This window comes from Aphelocoma coerulescens, chromosome 12 (genome assembly GCF_041296385.1).
Source record: "Aphelocoma coerulescens isolate FSJ_1873_10779 chromosome 12, UR_Acoe_1.0, whole genome shotgun sequence".
Lineage (NCBI taxonomy): Eukaryota > Metazoa > Chordata > Aves > Passeriformes > Corvidae > Aphelocoma > Aphelocoma coerulescens.
In genome coordinates, this window is record NC_091026.1 from 3,835,847 (window position 1) to 3,849,038 (window position 13,192).

General features: G+C 41.3%; 1 protein-coding gene across 3 annotated transcripts in view; it reads left to right on the forward strand.

Annotated features, from left to right (window-relative positions):
- The window catches only part of CENPP (centromere protein P), a 115,166-nt gene that overhangs the window by 95,365 nt on the left and 6,609 nt on the right, over positions 1-13,192 (forward strand). The gene's annotated exons all lie outside the window — the stretch shown is intronic.

Here is a 13,192-nt window from a genome sequence, read left to right on the forward strand (position 1 = left end):
TGTCTGAGTTCTGCTGACATTAAAAATTGGTCGTTTGCTTGCACTCACACTCTGAGGAATATTTAGACAGATAGTCATGGAATGGTGTAACCATTGAGTTAACCATAATTGTTAACTGGTGTGTGGTGGAAAGATCCTGGGAGAACACATTGTCTCCTAAAATAGGCATTCACTTCCCACTGTGCTCTGCTTTGCAAAGGCAAAAGAAGAAATATTAAATTTTGGTAATTTATCTGGAGCTGTTTGAAAGGAATGGAGACAGTCACTTTAAAAATGGAGTGAAAATCCAGATGGAAGGAACTTTAAAGTTTATCCCATTCCACTCCTCTGCCCTGGGCAGGGACACCTTCCACTATCCCAGGGTGCTCCAAGCCCTGTCCAGCCTGGCCTGGGACACTTCCAGGGATCCAGGGGCAGCCACAGCTTCTCTGGGCACCCTGTGCCAGGGCCTGCCCATCCTCACAGGGAGGAATTCCTTCCTAATATCCCATCTAACCCTGCCCTCCTTCAGCTTAAGGCCTTTCCCCTTGTGCTGTCACTCCATGCCCTTGGCCAAAGTCCCTCTCCAGCTCTCCAGGAGCCCCTTTAGGCACTGGAAAGGGCTCTAAGGTCCCAAAGCCTTCTCTTCTCCAGGCCAAATGGCCCCAAGTCTCTCAACCTGTCTTCATTAGTGATATGTAGATTCAGACACACCTTAAGAGATCCTTCAGTCTGCTTAGAGGATTTAGGATTTTCACTGTATGTCTGTGAGGCCCTTGCTTATATTCTTCTCACTTTTATTAAGGAAGAAGTAAAGACAGCTTGAGGGATCTGCAAAGACACAGGTTCATAAAATGGCATTGCACCTTCCTGCAATGAGCAGTAACACTTGAAAATTGTAGGAGCTGTAAAAGAGTGACCAATGGCTGCATGGTATCAAGAGGGTTTAGGGTTTTTAACTGGAGAAACCAGTGTCTGAGAATAGACATCATCTGCTGCCTTTCAATAAGATTTAAATCTGTGTGAGACTAATAATTGCCTTTAGTATTATTATTTACATTAAAAATTTCCACATAAAATTGCTGTCATAATAAATGAAGAAAAGAATGTTGTATATTCTGCTAAAAGTTCAGACTAGGATGGCCAGTGACTTCAGACATACACAGTTCAGGTAGTTTCTGTGAGTGCAAACACTGCTGTGTCCTCAGGGATCTAATATTTACTGTGTTTATGGGAATAGTTCATCCAAGAGCAGAGCAAGTTGCCAATCTGCTTCATCTGCAAGTCGTGTTATGTCTGTCCATCCCATGGCCAGTGCTTGAAATGAGCTGTGCAAGGGGAATATTTTGGTCTGTTAAGATGCCTTCATGTGGAATTGTCTCCTTTGAGGAGAGAAGAGGCAGAGTAAACAGCAGTGACTAATAATTAGAATAACTTTTTTTAATTTTGTATCTTAGGGCAAACTGCCACTGTTGGTTTGTGTCTTGAGCAAGAGCCATAGGATGTGAGAAATGGCTGTGGAAGCCTGGAGCCTCTGGCATGGATTCTCCTCTTTTCCTTTCACAACAAGAACTATTAGTCAGTGTACAATAATACTACTGTTGTTTTCCTTTTTAGCAATTTTGCTTCTTTCTGTAGGAGTTAATGGAGGGAGGAAAAACATTCGCTACTGTGCCCCTGCTCTAAACCTCAGAGGAGGTAAAATTAATGTATAAGTTAATATAACAGAATCTGTGATGCTGAAAAGAGCTTATAGATTTTCAAACTCTGTCTGAAAGGCCACTTAAATACATGGAGAATGCTGAAACAGGAGGAATAATTTGTGTTTCTGAAAGGTCTTTAGGGTGCCTGCAGTGTAGTATTTTTGTCATCAAAGAATGCCAGGCTGAAGGAATATAAGGAGGATATCTTGAAAATAAAAAGTATTAAGCCAACTTAGGAAGTATAGAAAGTATAAAGAGTACAGAGTATAGAAAGAAGAGTTGAAATAACTGTTTACGGTCACCGCATACAGAGACCATGGAACTCAGTTCTGTATCTTACCTTTTAGAAATGGAATCTCTTATCTTCACAATGGCCAGACCAAACAGGATGAGAGCAGGAATAGCCTTCACTGAGCCAATGAGCAGGTGTAGCCTGGCTTAGCAGAGTAGAGGAAATCTTGTGTTCACTTCAGCCAGCCACTGATAACTTCAGTATTGCTGGAATTGCCTCCCGACCTCTCGCTGTGAGTGCGCTCGGGAGCTCGTGCAGGTCAGCGAGTGCAGCCTTGCTGCTTGGAGCAGGTCAAGGCTGAGTCCAGAGCAGGGGCTTGTTCTGTTGGTTTTGAAAGGCAGCAAGGACAGAGGCAACTTCTCTTGGCTGCCCAGATCTCATGATTTGCTTTACCTTCTATTCCTCTATTCCCTTTCCTCCCCTATCACCCTCACAAGTTCTTCTCTCAGCCATTTCAACATAGGCAGCCTGCCAAGGTTTACAATTTTGCAGACTTTATACCTTTATTTAACAATTAAAATCTGGTTGTCCTATCATTTTTTCCTTGAGCATCAAAAGAAAACTGATACTACCCATCCTCCCTTTTTAATTCTGCAATATTCTTCCTTTGCATGCTGCAGCCTGGTCAGGGGCACGACAGGGCAGCAGCCACCTGCATATACAGGATTTTCCTTTTCTGATCTGTCCTGAAACCCTTTGTGGTATCTCCCTCGTGGTGCCACAGGTGAGCAGTAGCCACATGCAGACCTCTGATAATTTTATATGCTTGCAAAATACCCATTTCCTTGGGGGGAATAGGGGGAACCCCAAACCTCTGTACCTGTTACCATGTCTCACCTGGCACCAAGAGTACATTCTACAGCTTCAAATGTTCCACAGTCATCCTTATTTTCAGTAGCCTTCTCTCACGTTATATCATTAATGGCTATTTTACTTATGCCTCCTGGCTTGCTGTGTTATTTACAGAAGGGCTGTGTTGAAGTTGGATCTGTTATTTAATTAAAACACTGATCAAAATATTATTTCCATGAGTCAAAAAACACATCCACATTCAGGAATGTGAGGTTCTTTCTGCTTTGTTCAGGAATTGGAAGGAAAAGAGACAGTACTGAAAATTACAGCAGCGGTTTTTTAACCTTCCAAGAAAATACAAGAACAGAATGACTTTTTAAAATTGTTTTACTCTTAGTTGTCATGAGGAATCCGTGCAGTTGCTGGCTGGTTTTGATCAGAGACAAAGATGGAATCCTAAACTTTGCAGTTACTCATGTGGTTTACTTTTTTTAAAATCAAACACACAAATTTATAGATGGAAAAAAGCTATGGGGGAAAAAAATTATAACTGTTAAAGTCAACACAAAACATGAGATGGGGAATTTGGGACTGGCAGTACACTGCATTTCTGAAACCTGTTCCAGTTACTGCATTCCTTCAGTCATCAGTGGTCACAGATACCCTTATGGAAAAAAAAAATACAGGAAAAGACAAAATACTGCAGGTAAACCTTGAGATATTAAACACAGATTTTCCTCACCTATTTAAAAATATTAATAATATGTTGCAGAAAGCATGGGGTACGTCATTAGGTGGGAATAAACCTAAAATTGCAACCTGAGATGTGTGTGGCTGGGATCTACTTACACTTAAAAAAAGCTTCATTTTCAACTGTAACTGCATCCCAATTCCAGTTCTTTACTGCAGTGAACAGAATATTAATATTCATTAGTATTAACTTTCTGAGGACGCTAATTATTGCAACAACTCGTTGCCTCTTGGTTGGGTTTCTGTTCAATCCCACAGCATCAGTTTTAGTTTGTGGTATTGTTTTCTTCACATTGTATCTAAAATGCCAGTGACCAGACAGATGGGAGTAATTTATAAAGCCTTTCTTTAGAGCTACCAGAAATTTAAGCTTTCACATATTGCCTCTATGTGCATCAATGAAGAAATGCAGTGGAATTTTTGTTATATCATTTCCTAGAGCTGTTCCCTGTGGTGTTCCAAAGCAACTTGCCCACCTACCTTGAATAAATAGAGCTTCAAACCCCTGGCCATTGTAAGGAAACATGGAAGATTTCCCCTGTCCTCCTGTCTTTCTGTCAAATAATACCACCTTTTTGGGGGGCTCAAATGGTGACACTTCCCTGTATATTGGGCAGTTCTATTTCAGCTATTTGCTGACTCGTGTTTTTCCAAAATACTCAACTCAGCACATTTCTGTGTGTCTGAAATAGCACAATCAGCTCAGCTTGGGGCTTGGTTTCTCTCCTGTGCCAGTATTGAGCATTGTTACTCATCAATAGAACTGGGAGATTCCCAACTTTTTTCTAAAACAATTGTGTTTTGCAGCAGTTGTTCAGTTTCTAGTGTAAGCCATAAGCCTCCTGTAGGCTTTCACTGTTGTCATTGCTTCTCAGACACAGCTCCATTTCTTCAAAAGGCAGCTACATCCCACCAGAGCAAAGGGACAGTGTTCCTCTTAAAGGCTGGGCTATCATGAACATACAGAAAATTCAGTGGTTTAAATAATTCTATAAAGAAATATATAATTTAAATATAGGGAATACTGAAAATATCTAGCTGTGGAAAAGTCTGTATTTTAAATATATTAAATATAGAAAATAACAGTATGTGATTATTCTAATAGTCTTTGTTTGCCCTTTTCAGCTGGTTTCCATTTCCTTGGTCGTGCTTGGTTGCACTTTCCATTTCTGTATAAAACACTCTGTACTTCTCTGAAAAGGGAATGCATCATTTTTTAAGCTTCTCTTGTGCACTGTTGCCATCTTAGACTGTATCAGAAGCGACATGTGAAAATTAAACTTGATCTTACAGATAAAACTGGTGGTTTGAGATGTCGACAGGGAGATGTGGTTGGGTTCCTGTGACTTGCTGCTGATATCCTGGTTGCTGGGGCATCAGATGTTTTCCCATTGGTTTTAAATTTAAGCAGGAATTAGTAACAGGATGCCTCTCTACTGAGAGACTGTCTCAGGAAGGAGATGTAAACTGAGGACACAAATATTTTGAAGCATTCTAGTCAAAACGAAGGATTTGTTGGCAGCTGGGACAAGAAGACACTTGGAGGACAATAACAAAGTTTACTTGTGGTTTCCTTCTAAATCTAAAAATTGGTTGTCTTTGGTGTTGATTCATGTTTTTCCCATTACAAACAGTAGCATGAAATGGTTGGTTTGGGTGAATTAGAGGACAATGGCAAAAATTATTTGTACATCAGTTCTGCAGCTACCAGTGAGAGTTTGAAAGGGGAACATGGCAGGATAGATGTGTGTATATGTACAGCTATCTAATTTTTAAATTTAACTTTTAATACTGTATTGATATTTTTGATTATCACCTTTCTAGAGATTTATAAATCCACAGTGCACAAAATTCAGAATTGAGTACAAGTTGAAAACACCCCATGAAGTGAATAATTACATTTCATTTGCTTTATGAGCTGATTGACATTTGTGGCCAAACTTTGGCAACTCCAAACCAACAGGAGTTGTGTATCTCCTGATACTCCAGCACAGTTCCCCCTGTGTCACCTCCAGAAGGGAAATGGTAAAAACAAAAAAACCAAAACCTTTGTTTTAACAAGTTATGTTTTTCTGGATGGCTCTGTGTATGGTTTATAAATATGTCTTGTTGAAGAACATTGGCGTTGTTTGGGTTTTTCCCAGGCTCAGACAAACTTTGCCAATTTACATTTTTATTATGATTTCTCCCTGTTCTTCACATTAAATCCTGTGTGTTCCTTTCCTTTGGGAACTGGAGGAATCATCAGATGACTGGAGAATGAGTAATTTCTGAAACACTGAGTTTTGTTTTCATGATACAAGATGAGAAGTTTGGGGCTGGGGAAGAGAGATGGGTTCCCTTGTAACTCCTGTTGTGTCAACACATCCCATGTGCTGGGCAGTCCCAGCTTCCCTCTTGGACTGTCCCTGTGTAAATGCTTGCACAGGCTTTGATATCTAATCCTTTAGGAGTTGGACTCAATGATTGCTGTCCTTTCCAACTCAGGATATTCTATTATTCCATGTTTATTTGCTACTTTTTCTGTATTTCATGGCCTTTACTTCTATTACACAACGTGAGTTGTCCAAGGTGGAATAAACTGATTTTGTTTCGGAGTTGGGATATTTTATAAGGTCCATTCACAGCGAGTGCTTTGGTAACTGAGTGTTAGGATATTTTTGTCTCATGGGAATTAGCAGGAAAGATCCTGTGAGTTAATAAGGATTGAACTGTTAGACAATAATTCTGAATTCATAGGGAAATGCTAGAGATGAAATGTGATTTTGGAGGTCCAGGAGCTGCAGAGCTACAAATGGAAGTATTTTAAGTGGTTTTAAGAGGCACAAATATGTGCATAGTCTAGACAGTGCTACTTCTGCACTGGCAGGGGCAGCTGCAAGAAATGCTAATGCAGGAGCTGAGTCCCAAACAGAGAGGGGGAAAAAATAGGAAAAGCCAAAGGTGAAGAATATGCTGGAGGCCTCAGATGTTAGTGCTCAGTGTGTTTGGGAAGAGTCATCCAGAGGTCTTTCTACAGTGGAAAAATCAATATTGAAGTAATCCAGAACTCCATTTTAAATAACATTATGGTGCTCACCTTCCTTCTTGAGTGTTTCCATGGGATTGTCTGTATGGACCTTACAGTTCCTGCTGTGAGACTCAGCCTGCATTTGGGAATGGAGCCTGTTCTGAGTGTTACAGCCTTGTCTTTTTATATGAGCTGGGGGTAACTCCATGTTTAAATTCTGGGAATGGAAATCTTCCTTTTGTCTGTTGCTTTAATTTCCTTTTTCTTGAACTGTTTTTACTCGAGAGGATTGAGGCTCCTTCCTCAAGTCCATCTGTGTGAAAGGCTGGTGCTCTGGGATCCAGGCTGCAGTGGGCATTTTTCCACAGCTTTCTGTTGTGGGGTTAGGACAAATCTCCTGGTTAGTGCACGAGGAAAACTTTAAACATTCACCAGGTTTGCACACAGGAATGTTTGGGTCATTTTAGTTCCCTAGAGCTTTAAAAGCACAAGAGAGCTAAACTGATTTTTTGGGAAACTGAAGAAGGAAAAAGAGAAAGTTTTAGTATTAACTACTTTCCTTTCAACTGGACTTCTACCAGAACAAAACATGTTGTTACCAACAGTTTTAAAATGTTTATGTAAGGCCAGCAATTGAAATTCAAATTATGAAATGCCTCAAGTTTGCATTGAAAGTGAATGAATTTCTCTGGCAGCTGCTGTTGGTATTATCAATGCTCTTTGTGTTGCTGCAGTACCTAAGCAATGAAACAAATATTTATGCACACGCATCACACAACATTCCTGGGCAGTGCAGCTTTGGCCTTTATAAACCAAATAAGGTGGAGCATAAAGATATGTTTTTGTCTGGCAGCTGCCTGTGATTTCTCCTCCTGGATACACTAAAGAATTCTCCTCGCTGCCCTAAATTGTTTTCTGCTTGCCAGTACAGAGATATTTGAGTCAAAATCCAGTTTGCTGTGAGAGATTTGGTCAGAAGTATAGCACAGTTTGCACACGTACAGTGCTATAGCTTTTCAGTGTTCCTTATTCTTGATTCTGTTTTAGTTTTTTGGGGAGGTTTGGCAGCTTTCTTGTGGGTGTCATTGAGTAGACCAAAGTTTGAGGATAGTTGACCAATTTTGCAAGACTTATTCATCACTGGATTGAGAACTTTACACTCTCACACATACAATAATTATAAATTACTAAATCTCTTCTTGCAGATGTTTGTGTCTTTTCAAGAATAGTTCCTGTGTCCCTCTTGTTTGTGCTAAGGATGTGTTTGGAAATCTGAAATGTCACGTTGTTGACAGCCAGATCTAAAGAACTGTATTTGGATATGACATGAAAAGAATCCAATGGGTTTAAAGCTTTCAAGGGCTTTTCAGCTGGAGCCGTTCCTGCTCTTGTTGATAGAAACAGGCACTTCAGCATTGCATGTTAATATTTATTTTCACATAAACAGCTGATAATTGTAAATAACCAGACAAATGAAAGCTACTGGGTGGCAGATTTCTGTGGAGTCTGTCTAAAATGTAATGCTTTGTAGAACCATTAAAAGAGGATGGATGTATTCTGGGAAAGACTTCAGTGTATCTACAACATTTTTGATAGAAAACATAGATGTATAGATAAAGCTTCACTTTTTACCCAATGCAGGTGTTAAACCTTTCTGTAAAGCTCAGGAGGAATAATAGAAATACTGCAGTAGTATTTGTGCAAATGAGCACTGATTTATAGGAGGATGCACATGTGCATATCTGTGTCTGCTTAAGGAAAAATCTGCTCCTTCTGGAGGCTGGGGTAAGTTAATAGAATTCCGTACATTTCGTAGGAGTTGTGCTGTGGACATTGCCATTCGTCCACTGGTATCAAATCTGGGTGGAACTAAAAATGGAGCACAGCTTTATTTCAAGTGCAAGTCCCACAGGAGTTTTCGGGTTGTTTTGTGCCAGCCCAGGATCCACCTTTGTGAGTGGTGTGCAGTGAAGGTCATGGTACAGCTGCTCCTCAGCATCCCAAGGGAACAGCACAGGCAGATGTGACAGATTTTGGCCAAACCCCCCTCTGCTGTGGGACAGTTTGCTCTAAGTGATGAGATTGACCTCTCAATCAATTTATATCTCTTGGTGAGAAATGAAAACTGCTATTTTGGATGTTCCGTGGGGGGGGTCTATGGACATACCTGTCTTTAGCAGGTAAGATAAATTTGCCCACATAGAAGCAAATAACTCTTCAGACCTTTGAGAAAGATTAAAAAACCACAGCAGTAAATGATGGACATAAGCTGAGTACCTTGTCTTGAGCTAATTTAACTAGATGCTCTTCATTGTGTCCTCTGGTTTATTTTTTAAATTAATCTGCCTACTTGGGAAAAAACTAACACAGCGTTAGAGCCAAGTCATTAACTAAATTCAGATGCTTTTATTTAGATGACATTTAAATTGTGCTGTCTGGATGAGCTTGATAATGTAAACTGTACAAAAGCAAGTTGGGCTACATTTGATAATCAACTTTTCTATGGTATTTCAAATCCAAGTTGCTTTATGCAATTCTGGACCCTTTTATTAAGACATCAGGAAGGCTTAGAGAGAATCTTGCAGCAATGTCTGTACAGGAAGGAAAAAAAAAAAAAAAAGATCTATTAGGTACCTTGCTTCTGTAATGGAAGAAAACACAAACTTGGCTTAATTTCTCTCCTAAAAATGCCTTTCCTGCAGTCTCCTTCCTTCAGATTATTGAAAAATTGGCTCACAATCCTTCCTTCCCGGATTGTTGATATTTCATGCTGCTCTGCAATATGACATCTTTTTTCCTTTCATAATTTTTTGTCTCTGTATTGTCCTTGGCTGCTCATTATCTCTTGCTAAATTAGACATGTCTGCTGACTTCCACACAGTGCTGTATGTAAAGTTCATCATCAAGAGATCTTTGATTATACTTAGCTGCACAGGGAGTGCAGGGGACTCAAAACACAATAGAATGAAAACTCATGTCAGTAAACTTGTGGAGGAAGAACAGAACTGCTGAGCTCTGCTGGTTTTCTGGGCATTTCCAGCAAAATCAATGTCCAGGCTCAGTGTCAGTGCTCTCCCACAAAATCCCAATCGGTTCCTGTCCCCTGGGCTTGGAGCTGGGCTGATCCCTGTGCCAGGGAGTGGCTCTACAGCCAGCTTAGTCTTAAGACAACAGTGTATTTTAAAAGCTGAATAAAATGGCAAACAAGCCCAAGAATTTTAAGCTAGAAAAATGTGGGGTTTCAAATGTTCATAAACTAGTGGAGATCTTTTGCATGGACAATTTTAAAAAGAAATATTCAAGAGTAGATTTGGTTCTTGCTCACTAAGAAAAAAGTGAAGAAAAAGCATCTGCAACCTCCGTGTTCCCTGTTTAGGACCTACCCCTTCCTGTTCTTTCTGAGGTTTCGTGTTCATTTAATTGTATTTTTCCTCACAAAAATAAACCTCCAGTATGTATTTTAATTTATTCCCAGTCTGCTGTAATTAAGTTGAGGATAAACACATGGTTGCCATATGACAAAGTGACATTGAAAGGAAATGAGACACAGTATTTTGTATACTCGGGCCTTGGTTATGCAGGGTTGGCTCTTCCGTAGACCTACAGCCTAGATCCAATTAGGAAAATACAAAAATTATGGAAAATTATTGGTCACATTGTGAGCAGAGTGACAAACTGAATCATGTAGAATCATGGATGAGTCAAGCACAAATAATAATAATGTTATGGAAATATGGAAGGAGGAAAATAAGTGGCAATGCAAATAGAGCAGGGGCCAAAGAAGAGAAGCTGTAATCAAGTGAAGAGAACAGGAAAGGAAGAACAAAGCAAAGGGATTTCACTGGCAATGAGCACAGGCTGCTGGATTTGGGGCTGCTGGTCAGTGGTTTCAGGTACTTGTGCAGAGCATTGACTCATCTACAAGAGGCAGATACAAGGTTGAATCTTGGCAAAGTGATCAATGACTCGAGTCACAGATCTGGGCTGATAAAAAGGGCAGGTCTGAAACCAGGTGGATGCAGAGCACTTTTTATCCAAGTAACCAACCAGCTGTGCCTGTCCTGAGCCTGGGAGAGATTCTGGTAAATATTTGCAGATTTCCCCTGTCCAGGGTGACATTCAAACTGTTATTTATAGAATCCCAGGATGGCTGGGGTTGGAAGGGACCTTAAAGATCCTCTCATTCCCCTATTCCAGAGTGCTCCAAGCCCCTGTCCAGCCTGGCCTTGGGCACTGCCAGGGATCCAGGGGCAGCCACAGCTTCTCTGGGCACCCTGTGCCAGGGCTTCCCCACCCTCACAGGGAAGAATTCGTTCCCAGTATCCCAACTATCCCTGGTTTCTGTCAGTGGCAAGCCATTCCGTTGTCCTGTCACTACTTAGCTTTGTCAGACTTTCTCATAGGCCCTCAAATACGCTCCTAAAATTCTTTCCTCTTCTAAAAAGTGAAACCTTCATATTGGTTGTGTCACTTGTGATTTAATTTCAAAAGCAGAGGGCTGAGTCTGACTGAGCATGGGGGGTGGGCTGGGACTGCCACGTGGACAAAACCACTTTGTCATTTTAGACAAAACCACTTTGTCCTTGTGCTCTTCTCGTCCTTGGTTCCGCCGGCGCCGGAGGTTTGGGTGATTGGCATCACAAGGATCACCAGCAGGACTGGTTTGCTTGAGGAACTTTCCCTCAAGATGGGAAGATGGGAGCTGTATTTATTCTGAGATTTAATTACGAGTGGTGAAGCTTCATAAATCCATTCTGAAAATACAGTGCTTCTAGAGTGGGGTGTAATTTAGTTGAAGGGTGAAAGTGCATTATTGTCTGTTCTTGGTTACAGTTCCTTTAGTTGCACAAAATGAGAAACTTCCATTTTCTAAATGTGCCTTTATTGCTTTAGTGAAATTTGTTTTAAAATTACTGGTTTGCGATTTGGGGTCTTGGTGCTCCCACCGTGTCTGATTTCAGTTGGTGATAACGTGGCCTTAGCTGAGCAAACCATACAGAGAAATCACCCAAATAAGCCCAAATGGAGCCTCCTGGGTAGATTTAGAAATTGCTTGTCCCTACAGAGGCGCTCGTGGTAGCATAACTCTTTATATACATCCTTCTTCAGAACAACAAGTTCAGAGTTTGCAGTAAAAGGGAGCTGTTGTCCCAGCTGGGAGCAGTCGTGTGTTTTCTTGCTAAGTGGGACAAAAGCAAATTTATCTGCTTTTGTCTGGCATCTCCCTTGCCAATTTTGCTTTGCATTTGTAGCTACAGCTCTTAAGCTGAACAATTTATAACATTTTCCTTAGCAGAGATTTCGTGTGCAGAAAATTGCAGTGCAGCTTTAAACAGCTGCAGAATATTTTGTTGAGAAATGGCTACTACAAGTGTATTCCCTGGGATGGCTCCGTGTGTGTGTAAAATCTGTCATGGGAGCAGGGGAAAGCTGTGCATTCCATCACCACGGTCCCTTTGTGGTTTGAGACTATTCCTGTTTGAGACAAAAGTTCCCATAAGATTCCCTGCTTGGACTCCTGAAGGAGCTGGAAAAACGATTTCCGTCTAGAAATAATAATAGCTTAGACTTTTGGTTTTGATCATAAACTGACATTTAAAAGTCATCTGAGGATATTTCTTTATTAAAGTCAGGTTTTGCATAACGCAGTTGCAGCTGATCCTTCCCATCTGCTATCACGTACTTGATGGGATCTCTCCCTTGCCTTGGGTTCGGTTTACAAGATCCCTCAGGAGTTCCTGACTTTCCCAAGAGACCTTGCAGTGGCTCAGCTCATTCTGTTATTCTGGTTTTATTGCTCAGCTTTTCTCTTCCTCAAGGAAAACTTGGAAAGTTGCTCAGCAGAGAAGATGAGGTGATGATGTGGTACCCACAGAGCAATGGGAATGGGGGATCTGTCCATGCTCACCCTGTGCCTGGTTTTTCAGGCACCTGCCAGATCCCCATATTTTACCTCTGGGATTCAGACCCTACATTTTTCTGTGGGAATATAAAAAGCAGATTATGTGACTGCATTTCCCAGAGTTCATTCCTGAAATTATCAATGCTTAAGGTTGCTGCTTAATCCTGGGTGTGGTAGCTTTGCTTCCTGCTCCCCATGGGTGTTGGTGTAAGGTGGGAATGGCAGCCTGGATCCTCACACGGATCTGGGCAGGGGCTGCCTCGAGCCATTGCCAGGGCTTGTGTTCTAGCAAACAGGGATTGTAGGTATTTGTGGTTTGGCTTTTTGTGTGTTTTGTGGATAGCTAAAATATGACCTTTCCTGCCAAAAAGCTGGATTTTATCCCAAATCCTGTGAATTTCACACAGGATCAGATTCTCACTGCATTCAGGTTGGTTGCCAGAGCCCCCAGCACTGAGGGAAGGCACAGAACGACCCTCACTGTGTGCAGACTCACCGGGGCTCCCTCTCCCAGGTACAGGGAAGCTTTCCTACAGAAAATCATACACTGGGATTTCCTTGAGTTGCCTCTGGCTTCCACAGAACATAAATACCCTCCCCCAGCTTGGGGGGAACGTGTCAGTCACAGCAGCTGCACAGGAACTCCCAAGAAAGCCCTGGGAGCATTTCAGTGTTTTGGAAATTGTAACTCTTATCTGGTTCCTCTGATCTGTTTTCTCTGGTGGTTCCCAAATGTCTGGGTATGGGCAGATGAAGTGTGACTC